Source organism: Silene latifolia, chromosome 3 (genome assembly GCF_048544455.1).
Source record: "Silene latifolia isolate original U9 population chromosome 3, ASM4854445v1, whole genome shotgun sequence".
Taxonomy (NCBI): domain Eukaryota; kingdom Viridiplantae; phylum Streptophyta; class Magnoliopsida; order Caryophyllales; family Caryophyllaceae; genus Silene; species Silene latifolia.
The window spans coordinates 33,394,791-33,411,178 of NC_133528.1; the positions used below are offsets into that span (position 1 = coordinate 33,394,791).

At 42.3% G+C, this 16,388-nt stretch overlaps 1 pseudogene; it reads left to right on the forward strand.

The window, feature by feature from the left end:
* Positions 1-9,300: 9,300 nt before the first annotated feature.
* LOC141648930 (protein ANTAGONIST OF LIKE HETEROCHROMATIN PROTEIN 1-like) lies at positions 9,301-10,563 on the forward strand (annotated as a pseudogene).
* The last annotated feature ends 5,825 nt before the right edge of the window (positions 10,564-16,388 follow it).

Sequence of the window (16,388 nt, forward strand, 5' to 3'; positions counted from 1 at the left end):
GGATGATTTGTATTGTTTGAACTTGAATTTTTCTCCCAGACTTGTCATCAGATGGTTGAAGAATTGTTTCCCATTGTCAGTTGTGATACGCTGAGGTACACCATATATGTAGATGATCTGGGTTCGAATGAAGTCCACAACATTTTCTTTCTTCACTTCCCATAGTGTGATGACTTCTGCCCATTTTGAGAAGTAGTCAGTGGCGGCGAGGATATACTCGTGTCCATTTGAGGCCTTTGGAGTAAGAGGTCCCACAACATCAAGTCCCTAAGCTTCAAAGGGCCATGAAGAAACAGTGGGGTGCAACGGTTCTGGCGGTTGGTGTATGAAGTTTGCGTAGAACTGACAAGGTTCACATTTTTTTGCAAAGTCCATACAGTCTTACACCATGGTTCGCCAGTAATACCCCATTCTTTTTACACGATCATGAAGTTTAGGCCCAGATTGATGGGCACCACAAATGCCAGAATGAGCCTCATGCATTGCTTTAGTAGCTTCGTCCTTGCTTAGACATCTCAACCATTGGCCTGAGAAAGAACGTTTGTAGAGTGTCCCTTTATAGTGAATGAACTTTGGAGCACGTCGACGTATTTCTACCTTGTGTCTGGGATCGTCGGGTAATTTTTTGTGGTTCAAGAAATCAATGATAGGTTGACGCCAATCATCTTCATCAACTGTGTAGACGCATATCACGTTGGTTGTATCTACATTTTGTTCTCCCTCAAGCAAAGATACTGCCCAACGGTTGCAGACTGGGACTTGCATAGACTCTTCTGCCCCCAGTGCCAAAGTGGCTTCAAGATTAGCAAGCGCGTCAGCCAACTTATTGGCACTCCTTGGTACATGACCAACATGGATGTCGTCAAGTTGATTTAGCAGTTGTAATGCCCGTTGATGGTAGGGAATCAAGTCTTCCTTTTTCACTTCATATTCACCAAGGACTTGGTTGACCACTAACTCTGAGTCTCCGTAGATGTCCATATCTCTGACGCCTATTTCAATCGCCATTTGAAGGCCGAATATAAGAGCTTGGTATTCTGCCATATTATTCGTGCACAACTGAGTAAGTGTAAAGGCATATGGCATGAGATGATTTTGTGGAGTTACAAACACAACTCCAGCTCCAACTCCATCTTGCCTTGCAGCACCATCAAAGTACATCTGCCATAGAGGTAGAACGTCCACGTAGAAAATTTCTTCTCCTGGGAGGTCATCTGAAATTTCCCACTCTGCTGGCACCGGATGATAACAAAGAAGTCGGCGATAGCTTGACCTTTCACAGCCTTCTGGGGCACGAACACCAAGTCATACTGCTTAAGCAACATTGCCCATTTCGCAAGTCTTCCAGACAAGACTGGTCTTGAGATTATGTACTTGATTGGATCAGCTTTTAAGACCACATGTATGGTATGCGCCTGCATAAAGTGCCTCAACTTCTGGATGGCGAACACCAAAGCAAGACATATCTTCTCTATGGGCGCGTAATTCAACTCAGCTCCAACCAAGGTACGACTCAGGCAGTAGAGTGCTCTCTCCTTGCGGTCTTCAATTTCTTGAGCACACATTGTCCCCAGTGAGCGTTCTTGTGCTGCAATGTAGAGGACAAGTGGCCTTCCTGGAATTGGTGCCCCAAAGATCGGCGCTTTGGCACGGCCAAGTATTTCTTGATGCTATCAAAAGCATTTTTGCATTTTTCATCCCATTGAAATGGAGCATCCTTTTTCATGAGATGGCTGAACGGCTGGCAACGCCCGGCTAAGTTAGAGATGAACCTTCGGATGTATGCCAAACGTCCTTGCAATCCGCGCAACTCTTTCAATGTCTTTGGTTCCGGCATTTTGTTGATAGCTTTGATTTTTGTTTGGTCAATTTTAATGCCTCTATGCCTGACCACAAAACCTAAGAACTTCCCAGATGTGACTCCAAATGCGCACTTGAGTGGATTCATCTTGAGTTGACATTTTCTAAGTCTTTCAAAGACGGTTCGAAGGTCTTTGATATGGTTTTCTCTTTTCTTTGGTTTGACAACCACGTCATCAACATAACACTCTATTGTTTTATGCAGCATGTCATCGAAAATCTTTTGCATTGCGCGTTGATACGTAGCGCCAGCATTCTTCAATCCAAACGGCATGACCGTGTAGCAGAAGATCCCTTTTGGGGTTCGAAAACCCGTTGCTTCTTGATCTTCGGGTGCCATATGTATTTGATTGTAACCAGCAGTACAATCCATGAATGAGAGGGCTTCATGACCAGTGGTTGCGTCAATCATCAACTCTGTGACTGGCAAAGGGAAGTCATCCTTCGGGCATGCATCATTAAAGTCTCTGAAGTCGACACATATGCGCAATTGTCCATTCTTCTTTCTGACTGGGACAATGTTTGCTATCCAGGTAGAATATTTGACTTCTCGAATGAAACCTGCTTCAATGAGTTTGTTGACTTCCTTTTCAATTTCAGGTACAAGTTCCAGCCTGAAACGACGTTGAGGTTGCTTTTTGGGACTGGTGCCTTCCTTGATTGCTAGACGATTAACTGCAATTTTTGGGCTGAGTCCAGGCATCTCTTTATAGCTCCAAGCGAAGACATCTTTGTACTCGACTAACAACTTGTAGTACTCCTCTTCTTCTTTCTTAGTCAGCAGAGCACTGACATAAATGGGCCGAGGATCTTCAATAGTTCCCAAGTTGAGTTCCTTGAGTTCATCTACAGTCGATTGCCCCCCGTCTTCAAGAGTTTCAGGGGCCTCGTCCGCCTCAACTTCTTCGTTCTCGTCAGGTATATCCTCTACTGTGATATGATATGACGACGTTGTAATTTCCAAGTCACTTGACTTCTTTGCATCACAGGGGCACGAAGATGAAGGTACATGCTCTTCAACATTCTTTTGTTGACCAGTAAGAACTAGTACGCGCCTCCTTGCTTTGAGTGGCTCATGTTGGATGATATCCACTACTTGCATATGCTTCATGCGAGATGGTATTGCGCTTCTCAAGTCATCGCTTACTCTTACTTCTTCTTCATTTTGTGTTGTAGAAGTTGAGAGAGGACGACCCTCACCACTATTCTTCTTGGGAACCCCTAGTCGACTGAAGACTGTTTTTGATGGACCGCCCAAGCGTTCATGTATTGCGCCCTTCTTGTTTGTGCGCAACGAAGGTGTTGATATTTTGACTTTACTTTCTCCTTGATTGCCAAGCCTAGCAAAGACAGAAATGTGTTTGGTTGAAGCACTTGGTCTCCCTAGCCTTGTAAATATAGAAGGACGACACTTTTCTGCAGGTGGACTTATTCGATCGAAGACTGAAGATGGATGCATCTTTTCCTCTCCTTCTTCATTTTCTTCAACCTCTTCTACTGTGATGTGCTGAGAAGACGCAGTAGCCCCTTTTCTACGAGCACCAATCTTCACAGGCGCAGGAGACTCATATCCGAGACCGGCCTTGGTCACCATGAAGCTCCCATCTTGCTTGAACACTTCATGTTGCGCTTTGTTAAGACCGTATGGCTCGACTTCTATAACTTTGCCGAGAAGAGTCGGATTTGTAAAGTCATATCCATCCTTCGCAAGTAGCTTGTAAGCATTGGAATAAAATATCCCCTTGTTTTCCTCACTTGATGATTGACTGGATGAACAGATGAAACCAGTTGGAGGAGGTCTCACAATCTTCATTTGAGATGAACTTGGTAGAGGTGTAATGACTTTGGCCACCCATTCCTGCTTGAACACTAGACTTGAGTTTTTATCCTTAGGCTCTATCTTTGGTGTTAGACACTCTTCAAAAGGACTCTCCCCATCTTTGCGGCGAGACTTTGGGATGTAGCGTAGTACTGGTGGTGTAGTTTTCTGCGGCGTCTCTTGCTTCTTGGGTGACGCAACAGGAGTAGCTGTTTTGCTGGCCTTGTCTACATCTTTCTTAACATCATTTTCTTTAGCAGGACTTGCAGCTCCATCTTCTTTGATGATGTTCTTTTCCCGCTTACCTCCTTTTCCTGTTGAAGAGATGGTGGTTGGCATGAACTCACTAGAAGTACCATTCTCTTCAAAGAATTTAGCATCAGCGAAGAAAGAGTCGACCTTAGAGAAGGGTTTGGCGTCTCCGTCTATTTTCCTTTCGCCACCACGATAATATTTCAAACATTGATGGAGGTTTGAAGCGACAACTCCGTTCTCGTGCTTCCAAGGTCGTCCCAGGAATAGTTTGAACGAAGTCTTACCATCCATGACATGGAACAATGTGTCAGAAGACAGATCACCCATGGTAAGGTTCACGCGGATCATGCCAACTGCGCGCTCCCCATTCAAGTTGAAACCATGAATCATTGTTCGACTACTGGAGAGTTCGTCCATAGTGATCCCTAATTCGTTCATGGTTGCTTTTGGCATGAGATTGACCCCTGATCCTCCATCTATTAAGATGCGCTTGACCTTTTGCCCTCGGATGTACCCGGACACATAAAGTGGCATGTTGTGAGGTTTGGATCCAAGAAGTAAATCCTGATTTGAAAAACTCAAGGCTGCGTTGCAAGAGACACATCCAGTTGATTGCTCAGGAGGCTTAATTTTTTCTTTCATCTTGCCCGCATACAACTCGGGCTTCTCAAGTCCTTGAATTATCAGCTGATGCTTCTCTTTAGGTAGATGAAAGATTTGCTTCCATCCCATGTTTGTAGGAACGGCGTCAAGAGCAGCCACTATTTCGTTCTCCTTTTCATAATGCAACTGTTGTGGCAATACCGCATCATCTGGGCCTCCTTCCTCTATCTTCCTTTTATCATCACCACCTTCCGTAGCTGAGACGGTGCACACGGTAACCTTGTTTAAGAAGTCTTGTGGGAAGAATTCTTTTAAGGTGACGGGCCTCGGTGGTTCTTGCTCAAGTATATCGATAGGCAAGACATGTGGTTTGACCACTGTTTTGGACTTTCTCTTTCCCTTCGTCTTGCGAGGTTTCGTCTTCTTTGATTGTTTTCTTCGACGATGAACAGGTTGCGCTGTCTTCCTTGTTTGTTTCTTTGACTTCTTGCGCGTAACCAAAGTTCAACCTTCATCGTCATCTTCATGCTTCTTTTCCTCATTCTTATCCTGAGGAGGTAGTTTTTCTTCCAATGACATTGGAGGTAGTGACGACAATGACCCTTGGATCCGTAATGCCACATGCTCAAAACTCCCGAACTGCAACATATACGCACACTGTCCTTGTCATATAATTGGCTCGTCAGGTTGCTCCAAGACTACAGTAGTTTGATTTGTGGTTACTGTGTCATCCAAGTCAAGAATGATCTTCCCTTCCTTGGAGAGCTGCATGATCTTCTCCTTGAGTGTTATAAACTTTTCAATAGGGTGACTCACCAGCCTGTGATAACGACAGTAGTTGGGATCGTTTGTCTTGTTTGCTTGCTCAGGGCGCTTGGACTCTGGCAATTGTATAACCTTTTTTTCTAAGAGGTCATCGAGCATTCCAGACAAGTCGGAATTTGGGAATGGGTATTTCTTAGCCTACAACTCTTTCAATGTAGGCCTGTCTCGTTGGTAGTTATAAGAGAATGATTCTTTCTTCTTTTCATACTTAGGCTTTGACGAGATTTTCACAGGTGCACTGCTAGTTTCGACGACCATTGTCTCCTTTGTCGATGACTTGACACCCTTGTCAGTTTTCTTGAACTCTTTCTTTTCACTTGGCGCCTTGGAAGAAGTTGGTCGAGCACTACCATGTTCTTTGATTGTGATATCCATGTCATGGGCGCGAGTAGCCAGGTCTTTGAACCTCTTTGGCAAGATCCCTTTCAGGATGTAAAGAATGTCCCATTTTATCCCGTTGACGCACATTTCAACTGTTGACGCTTCACTTAAGCGATCCTTGCATTCCAGACTCAGCGCACGCCACCAGTTGATGTAATCGACGACAGGCTCATCTTGCCATTGAGTTGTCTTTGTCAATTCGCTCATGCTGACGACACGTCTGGTGCTGTAGAATCTGTTGAGGAATTCATATTCCATGTGACCCCAACTGTCAATTGACTCGAGTCCATATCTGTGTACCAGTCGAACGCGATCCCTTTGAGCGAACGAACGAACTGCTTCACCAAACGATCACCTTCTGTTCCAGCATTGTTTCATGTCTCGACGAAGTGGGCGATGTGTTGCTTTGGGTTCCCCTTCCCGTCGAACTGTTGAAATTTTGGAGGCTGATAGCTAGATGGCATACGCAGACTGTCAATCCTCTTAGTGTAAGGCTTGATGTAGCGTCCACTACTTGACGATCTATCATCCAACTGACACTTGATCGTCTTGGCTATTAACTCCTGCAGCTTCTCTTCAGTGAAGTTGCTGATCTCATTGTTTGGCTTTTCCCTATCCTCACCAACTTCTCTATCGCTATCAACACCCCTATCGGTGTCACCATGCTCGCTCTCGGCCTTCCTATCACGGAGTGCCACCACCTCTTTTTGGAGCTCGTCAATTTTTTTGTTCTTTTCTTCATTCTCCTTCATCATCTTCTCAAGGAGTTCATTCATTTTATGCATTCGATCCTCAAGAGTATCACCACTTATCACCATGACTGAAGCGACGCCAGGAGTTGATGTTTTTTTCTTCTTTGGCGACGCCTTGGATTTGCAGGGGGAAGCCTTTTTGTCAGCCTTAACACTTCTACCCTCCTCGCGTGAAGGAGATGAGGCAGCCAAGAGTGCTGTAGCGGCAGCAGCTATGGAGGTGACATAGAACTTGCGTGGCCTAGTTGGGACGTGTGCAGAGCGTAGACTGGCAGCAGCAGCATTGACAGCAGCCTTCTTCGCCATTCCTCTTGTGGAGATGCCAACTGACTGTGTAGCAGGGGAGGTAGCAGCAATGGGGGTACCCTTCAAGATATCTGCGTAGGGCTTCTTGGATGGACTGGAGGAGGTGCTTTGCTTGGTAGACATCGTCTTGTTTTGGTAGACTTGAATAAAACAGCAGTAGAGATGAGAGGTAGAGATTTTCACGTCGGGTTCGCCAAAATTTGTAACAGCAAATTTTGTATCGCAAAATAAATGTAATACAAAATAGGAAACAAATGAATTTTTATTAATATTAGAAAGTTTATGTGTACAATCTCTAATGTATCCTCTGATTCTAACTGTCGTAGTAGATTACGTAAACGTTGTTTGTAGTAGAAGCGCGAACGTTGTATTTGAATGACACCTGTAGAGGTTGTATGCACTCTGTAGGAGGTGTCGATTTTTATTTCTTGAGAGGTTCGTGATGACTTGAATCTCTCTTGAAGGTTTGAACTTGTGATTGAATCTTCAACGCAGGCAGTACGATTTGATGTGCTTGTTGACTGCTTGCAATGATTTTGACAGAGAGGATTTGTAGGAATTTGTACCTTGTTCTCTCTAGCTCCTTTGCAATTATGAATTTTCAACCATTTGAATGAATGAGAAAAGCTCTATTTATAGAGTTTCAATTCCCCTTGTTGGACTTTGGTGGTCACAGGCCCATTTGTGGGTTTATTAGCAACCTTGACCCAAATTTGATTCTTTCTGGATTTAGTGATCCGAATAACTCCTTTTGTAATCCGAATCGACCCACATTTCATTTAATCGGGACAAATTAATTAAATTAAGTCAAAATTTGGTATTAACTCAAAATAATTAATTTATTTTATTTATTCGGCACATTAATAAATTTTTCGTGCCTACAAATTGCCCCCTCGAGACCTTGTCACGTGCGCCTTTTTTGGTGTCTTGACGTGGCGTGGTCTCGATACATTTTACTTTGACTTGGAAGTCGATAATGAGCGCCCTTACTTGTCGCGAAGACAGCTCCACTTGACTTGATTTAGAAGTTGATAATGAGCACCCTAACTTGTCGTAAGGATGATCCATTTTTGTGTTTGTCATTTATTTTACAGATCGCAAATTTGTGTATACAAATTTGGCACGCTCGGTGGGATTTTGGCCTTGGAAATGTGGATACCCATAAGGCACCCGATTGGCTACACTATTCACAGTTTTGGACCGCTATCTCCGGTCTTGAAGACAAGGTCGGGCTATAAAAACCCGAGATTTCATGCCACAATGCCGCCTTGGGAATTTGGTTTCGGTTCATGGGTTGCACGGTTTTTGCCCGAGACGAACCATGGGCAATCCGAGCCCATGAACTTGAGATTCTTGGCTCTTACTTGATCGCCCAACCTTCCACTTACAAGATGAACATTGGCCATCACTTGGCCCTTCACCTCGGGAAACTTTCAAATGCTCCAGGGCAAAAAGTGCCCCTTCATTTGGGTGGGATGATCACCCGGATTGCTAGGTCTTTTGACCGTCTGGTGGATGTATCCACCATGAACTTTGTGCGCGGGGAAATTTATTTGACCAAGGACTACATGACAATGAACCTTGAGTGGTTCAAGATGAATCCAAATGACAGGGTAGAGTATTGGCAAATCAACAAAAGGAACTCCATCCCACTTCCCAATGCCCGGAAAATGAAGATTAAACCCGGGGAAGCCTCCTACCTCCTTGATCTTGAAGTGGAGGAGGATCCTTCCGCCCCTCATGAGAACCCAACAGTTGTCTATAGGAGGACCGTCGCGGAGAGGCACAATCCTCCCTCCGGTACACCTTTCCTTCATCTCCTTTCTTCCCCGGGCCATTACAACAAGGGGAGGGATCGTCACAACAACCCCCTCAACAACTCCCACTCCATACCGACTTGGTTTCATTCATGAATGACATAAGATTGAGATTGCAAACCGCCGTGAGTGAGAGACTTTGTTTAATTTGGTCTACTTCTATTACTGTGGCTTCTTAATTTACTTTGTCTAATGCTAGTTTCTGAAAGAGTAATGATGCTAATTGGAATGCTCGTGTAAAACGTACCAAAACTTTGTTTAATTTGGTCTACTTCTATTACTGTGGCTTCTTAATTTACATTTAGTGTGGAAACAAATTTATTTTTGTGAGACGATCACGCAATAAATTTACTTTTGCACCTAATTTATTGTGAGACGGTCTCGTAATAAATTTATTTTGAGCCGGTATGACATTAGATTTATTGTGAGACAGTATCTCAATAGATTTAGTGTGAGAAGGTAGTTAATACATTTACTGTCATTAATTTGACGGTAGTTTGATACCATAAATCTGATGGTAGTTTTATACAATAAATTAGATGGTAGTTTGATTCATTTATTGTCATTTAAGCAAAAACTCCTCCCACTATATACGAGTCTTTTGTCATTAAAGAAATTCACAATAAAAATCTCACCTTCACAATTTCATAAGTAATATCCCACATTCACAATTTCACAAGTAATGTCAACTGATGATGTAATTCAAGCTATTGTTCAGTTCATGACTAATGAATTGGAAGATAATACCGACGAAGAAATGATCTTAATGCTTATGCAAGAACAAAGGCAGAGGCAAGGATCCCAAAGAATTGAAGTACCTCGTGATCGCGTATTTGGATTTTTACGTCTTTTTACAGATTATTTTGCTGAAAATCCGGTGTATACACCTAATATGTTCCGACGAAGATTTCGAATGAGTAAAGAGTTATTTGTTCATATTGTTCAAGCATTGGGAAATCATTCTACTTACTTTCAAATGAGGAGTGATGCATCCCAGAGGCAAGGAGTTTCTCCGTTACAGGAATGCACAGTTGCTATACGACAATTGGCTTATGGAACCCCACCAGATAGTTACGATGAGTATTTACATTTGGGTGAAACTATTGCAAAAGAAGCTTTGCACGAGTTTTGTCGAGGGGTCATAGCGGTGTTTGGCGAGAGATATTTAAGGCGACCTAATGCAAACGATGTGCAGTGTTTGTTTCATATTCATGCTGAAAAACATGGTTTCCCGGCATGTTAGGTAGCCTTGATTGTATGCATTGGGCATGGTCTAGTTGTCCGGTTGCATGGGCTGGTCAATTTACTCGAGGTGCTCAAGGGTATCCAAAAATTATGTTAGAAGATGTTGCCTCAAATGACTTGTGGATATGGCATGCCTATTTTGGGGTTTCCGGCTCTAACAATGATATTAATGTTCTAAATCAGTCTCCATTATTCAGTGATGTACTACAAGGATTTGCTCCGTCAACCGATTTTACTGTTAGTGGAACCGAATACAAACAAGGGTATTATCTAGTTGATGGTATTTACCCGGAATGGGCATCCTTTGTTAAAAGTTTTTCACATGCTCAAGATCCAAAAAAGGATCTTATTCAAACAAAAGCAAGAGTCTGCAAGAAAAGATGTGGAACGGGCATTCAGAGTCCTCCAATCTCGATGGGCAATTATTCGGGGTCCATGTAGGATATGTCATCGAAGTTTAATCAAAGATATAATGTATGCTTGTATCATATTACATAATATGATTGTCGAGGACAAAGGTGCAGCAATAAGCGAGTGGAGTGATGAGGGATCGTCCACATCATATCCAACTAATCATGGGTCAATACAACAATTCCGAGACAGCCTTCAAAAGCATGTGGAATTACGTGATAATGAGATACATCACCAACTTCGAACTGATTTGGTAAATCACATTTGGCAAAAAATATGGAGGAAATGAAGACTAATTATTGATTTTATGAGGAAATTTTATAATTATCATTAATCATAATTTCTTAATCTATATAATTTAATCTAGTACTTAATTACGATGATGGTTTTGTTTTAAATTAAAATTTGACAAAATGTACCCAACATATATATGAGGGGAAAAAAATGGGTAATTTTATGTGGGTCCTATGATATGAACCTTGAAAATGTTTGTCTATTGTTAAGTATGGGTTTGTTATTTAAGAGGTTTGTTAAATTGATGATGTGTCATTTGACAAACCTCTTTAGAGGTTCATCTATTGTGGATTCCCTAAAAGAAAACCCCTAAAAAAACTCATCTTGATACCACTACTATTCCCCTTCTCCCCAACTGTCCCCTACCTCTACCTACTTTGTCGCTGGAGATTTGGTTGTCCCATGGCCATTCTCTGGCGACCACTCACCCCCTATTACTAAACAATTAGCCCAATACTTGTCTAATCACTAGATCTAATTTTTTTCATCTTCCCACAATTTTTGGTGTTTTGGTTGCTTGAGGTGTGGGATTGTCTTTCCCTTCTTCTTTTTCCGTCTCCATTTGCTTTAGTCATCCGTCTTTGTCTTCATCTTTTACTATGCATGCATCCTAGATGGTGTCCTAATATGCATGCAATCGGGGTGGTGTTTCTCCCTCCCCTCACCCCTTCCCCCACCTCCCCTGATTTGTGGTATGACACTATCTCTTTTCCCTAAGATTTGTTTGATGATGGCTTTGTTTTTCTATGGGTCAGGTCTAGTTCCTTTCATCCTTGGATCCGATTTGGCGTTCCCCCTCGGCTCTTCCCCCGCTATTTTAGGTCCATTCATGTTTGTTGGATGTTCTAAATGTTGTTGTTGGATCATCATCTACCGTTTCTTTAGCATGCATGTGGTTCTTTGGTGTTTCTTGTCTTATTGCAGTCTCGGCGGTTTTAGAGTCTGGGCGTGTCTGTCATACCTTAGTTGTAGCTTTTGTGAGATTCCTTTTGTTAATGTCGGTAGTGTTTCTTGGGTCAAAAAATTATTTTCCTCTTAGCGTGATTTTCGTAGTGAGTTAATTTGTCGTTAGTTTGGTTGTGAGTTGTTGTGTAGGTCCGAGTTAGGTTTGTCGGTTGGGGTTGGGAGGGTGGATGTGGTGGTTTTCTGTTTTCTTGATAATTAATGTCACTTTATCGTTTTTCCTGTTTTTTCAAATTTCTGTTTCCTTAAGGGTCTTACGGGACAACCTTTTTGGATGGTGTTGTTGCCTTCTTCCTTATCGGGCAGCTACAGGTCATGGAATCAGGGGCGGAGCCAGACTTTAGATTTCGGTGTAGCAAAAAAAAATCAATAAGTCTCTTAATATATTCGTCTTAAGAAAAAAAACGGGTCAAAAAATCTACCACTTGCATAGATAACATAAGTCTTTTGCTAATAATAAGCATTTTATTTTTGTCTTATCTATGCAAAATGGTATGGTTTTTGACGAGTTTTAGACTTAAGACTGATAATATCGTTTTAATTGAGATTTTGTGAAAATAAAATAAAATAACACAATTCTCAAAACAAATTATTTATCGATCCAAATTTACGGTATCGCTTACTAATAAGCCCATAAATTTCAATTCTTTGATATTTTTCTGTAAAAACTTATTGTTGTCCTTTGACTTATATTTAATTAATTGGTAAAACAAAATAACAATGAATCAAATTTTAAAAGCAAACACAAAAACGTTTATGAATAAAAAAAACTATAAGAACATAAATTAAAATTAGTGTAAATTGATAATCAGTACTAATATAATCACCATTTTTCATAATCATTACCAATATAAAATTTAATTTGTAAATAGTACCAACTTAGTTCCTCCGATCAACAAGTAGTACCAACTGACCTGAAAGTGCCACTTAATTTTAAAATTTGAAATTTTCCGTCAATTTTTTTTTTACTATATTCCCACTTTACCCTTCCATTTATGCTATTATAGAACATCACCTCCCTCTCCATTGTTGCATTTTTCATTTTCTTGCTTCCTTCTCTGCCACTTCCTCCACTCTTTAAACAATTATTCGTCATCATATCAACCCACCAAATCATCAATTCCCAATTTCCTGTTATGTCACTCACCTCCGTCCAACCGCATCATCTCCGTCACCGAGCAACCTAGAAACAAGTCCCACCTAGTGCCCCCAATCCGACATCCAAGTCAAGACCAGATGGCTTGAGCACAACAGCCCAGAAATGAGATTCAATTCCAACCCCGATTTCTCTCCTTCACTGCTCCATATTGTAAGGCGAAACCCGAAACCCAGATGCCATGAACCACCACGGCTCGAATTGTAGTCCAGCGCTCTTCATGATGCGCTATTACCCCCATGGACTCCGCCGTCAAGCTCAATATTCGTGATGGGGATCTCCATGATGACCCCACTAAATATCAAGCTCTAGTCGGGGTGGGGTCTTCAGAGGTTGAATGTTGAAGATGATGTGCGCGTGAAGAATGGTGGCACTAAATAATGGTGATGAGAGGATGAAGTGAATGAATTGTGTACTGTGTAAGTTTGGATTGAACGAAATGAAATAAGAGGAAGATGATGGGTTAAAGGTTAAAATAAGGGTACTTTCTTCATTTTAGGGGAGTTTAAGTGAATAAGTGGGAGTTTCCGGCCATTTGGTACTACTTATTGATCGGAGCAATTAAATTGATATTGTTTACCAATTAAATTTTTTGTTGGTACTGATTATGAAAAATGGTGATTATACTTGTAATGATTATCAATTTACACTTAAAATTAGGATAGATAATAAACAACATACTCAATCCATGGAAATTTTGATCAGTTTTCAACTTTGAGAATTTGGAAAGTGTAGTGATTAATTAAGCAATTAATAATCAATGTGTTATGAAATTTGTGTTTGTTAATAAAAGAGCAAAATAAGGAGTAATTAAATGGAGCGGGTCCTTGCCGTTATGGGGTTTGATAGTAATTGGATAGCACGAGTGATGGCATGTGTCACCACGGTATCATTCTCGGTGCTCATTAATGGTAGTCCATCCCGTCATTTTACACCGTCTAGAGGATTGCACCAACGTGACCCTCTCTCACCTTACCCCTTTATTCTTTGTGCGGAAGTGTTATCCGGTCTGATGAGGCGAGCATTGGAGGATAATTTGTTACATGGGGTCCGTATAGCACATGGAACGCCATCCATTCGCACCTCTTATTTGCTGACGACAGTATTTTCTTTACAAAAGCGACTATGGAGGAAGCATGCGTTGTTAATTCTATTTTGCGCCGGTATGAATCAGCGTCGGGGCAATTGGTTAGTCTAGACAAGACTACTGTCTCCTTCAGCAAAGGGGTTCTATTACAAAGGAGGAGTAATCTAGCTGCTCGATTGTGTATTACCGAGGTTGATGAGCATGCCCGGTATTTGGGCCTCCCTACGGTTGTGGGAAGGTCTAAGAAGGTGTTAATGGATATTCTTCGAGACAAGCTCAGCAAACGTTTGAGTGGTTGGCGTGGGAAAATTTTGTCCAGGACTGGTAAGGAGGTTCTCATAAAGGCTGTGGCCAATTCACTCCTTACCTATATTATGAGTATTTTTAAGATTCCCGCTAATTTTTGCGATGAGCTTCGATCCTTGATATCACGGTTTTGGTGGGGGCATGAGGAGGGAAAGAGAGGCATTAGTTGGGTTGCTTGGAGACGGTTGTGTATGCCAAATGGTAGGGGTGGTATGCGTTTTCAAGATTTTCATCTTTTCAATCTTGCGTTACTTGGGAAGCAAGTATGGCGCCTATTGATGGAGACGGAAGGGCTATGGGCTAGGATGATGAGGGCACGCTACTATCCCAATGGGAACATTATGGTGGCTGACCTGGGGCACAACCCCAGCTATACATGGCGGGGAATACTTGAAGCTAGGGGCGCCATTGGAAGTGGATTGAGGAGGAGAATTGGGGACGGGCTTTCAACACGTATTTGGTCTGATGCGTGGATACCGAGCTCTCAATCAGGGCGTGTTCTCTCACCGTGTGGTCCTGGGCGTGAGACTATGGTAGTGGCTGCTTTGATGGACGATTATGGGTGGCAGGAAGATATGATATCGGCTCTCTTTTTACCTTTTGAACAACATAGAATTCGGAATATACGACTTAGCATGAATAGACCGCGGGATGAGTGGTATTGGAGCAGGGAGTAGGAAGGTTTGTACTCGGTGAAATCGGCCTATAGGTTTCTAGCAGGGGAGAGGGAATCAATTGATTGGAGTGGTGCGTCGGATTGGAAACGAGAGAAGTGGTTGTGGAAGAGGCTCTGGAATGTTCCGGTGTGGCCCCGGGTGAAACTTTTCTTTTGGCAGCTGTGCAGTGAAGCGTTGGCAACAAGAGCGAATATAACTTCTCGAGTTCGAGGTGATATCTCTTTTTGTTCTTTATGTAATTTCTTCTTTCGAAACTAGTATTCACCTATTTAAAGATTGTGTGGTTGCTAAACGGGTTTGGGAAGGGCTAGAGCTTGACCGAGAGGAGGAGAACGGAGGGGGAGTGCGTGACTGGATTGAGGCAAGATGGAGGGATTTGGGGGTGTGGGAACATGCTAGGTTAGTTTATGGTGGGATGTTAGGCATTGTGGGAGCATCGAAACAAGGTTATTTTTGACCAAAGGGAGGTTGATCCGGGGGGAGTTATCAAGCGAGCTTTAGATGTTATAAAGGAGATGGATGGAGGGGGATGGGGGATTGAGGGAATCTGGGCAGGTGGGAGATGAGGAGGGGAGTATGTGCGGAGGAAAGGATAGGAGGAGCCACAGGACGGATACGTAAAGGTTAACGTCGACGCGGGGGTTAAGGAGGAAAACGGGGTGAGCTTAGGGGTGGTATGCCGGGATGGTGAAGGTCGGGTTCTGTGGGGCGTGTCGTGTATGCAGAAGCAGGTTTGGGAACCGCAAGTAGCTGAGGCGGTGGCTGTTCTCGAAGAAGTTAAGGAAGCGTGGAGGAGAGGGCATTCCATGGTCGTGATCGAGAGTGACTGTCTACAAGTTATCGAGGCTCTCAGAAGGAAGGCCAAAGGAATAAGCGTTTTGTCGCTAGTCATAGATGATATTTGCGCTACTAGTAGCTCTTTTATTTCTATTTTATGGTCTTATACTTGTCGTGTTAACAATAGTGTAGCTCATGCGCTTGCTCATTTGTATCCTAGGATCGTTGGTAGTGTTGAATGGTCGGATGACTTACCACCGATTGTAAACAATGTTGTTTCTTTTGATTTATCGTTAATGCAGTAAAACCTTCGGGTTTTCCCCTCAAAAAAAAAAGAGTCATTTTTCTTTTGAAGTTTAATAGTGTAATAATTAAAGTATTACGGAAAGGATAAAGATAATTAATGATAAATCATGAAATTTAATGGTGTAGCAAACTTTAATTTTCTCTTAATTTTTTTGAATTATGGTGTAGCACTTGCCACATCAAAGGTGTACCTGGGTCTAACCCTGCATGGAATCATGTTTTCTCAAGAATCAATCACTAGGATGCAGGGCTATTTGCTTTTGTGCACGTCTATGGCATGCACTTTTTATTCTCTTTCTACGTCCTTGTGGTGTAAGTGTATCTTGTTTTTGCCTTCTTGGACATCATGAAGACGGTCACCTGGTTGGTCACCTGGTTGTTCGTGAAATGATAGTGATGGACAAAGAGGGGCATATCAATCTCACGGCTACGAGCCAGTTTCAGCTTTAATTTGGCTTAGTTACTGTTTTTGTTGCTTAGATTGCATAGGATTAGTACTCTTGACATTACAAGTCATGAGTATCTTATGTAATCGACTCGTTGTAGGA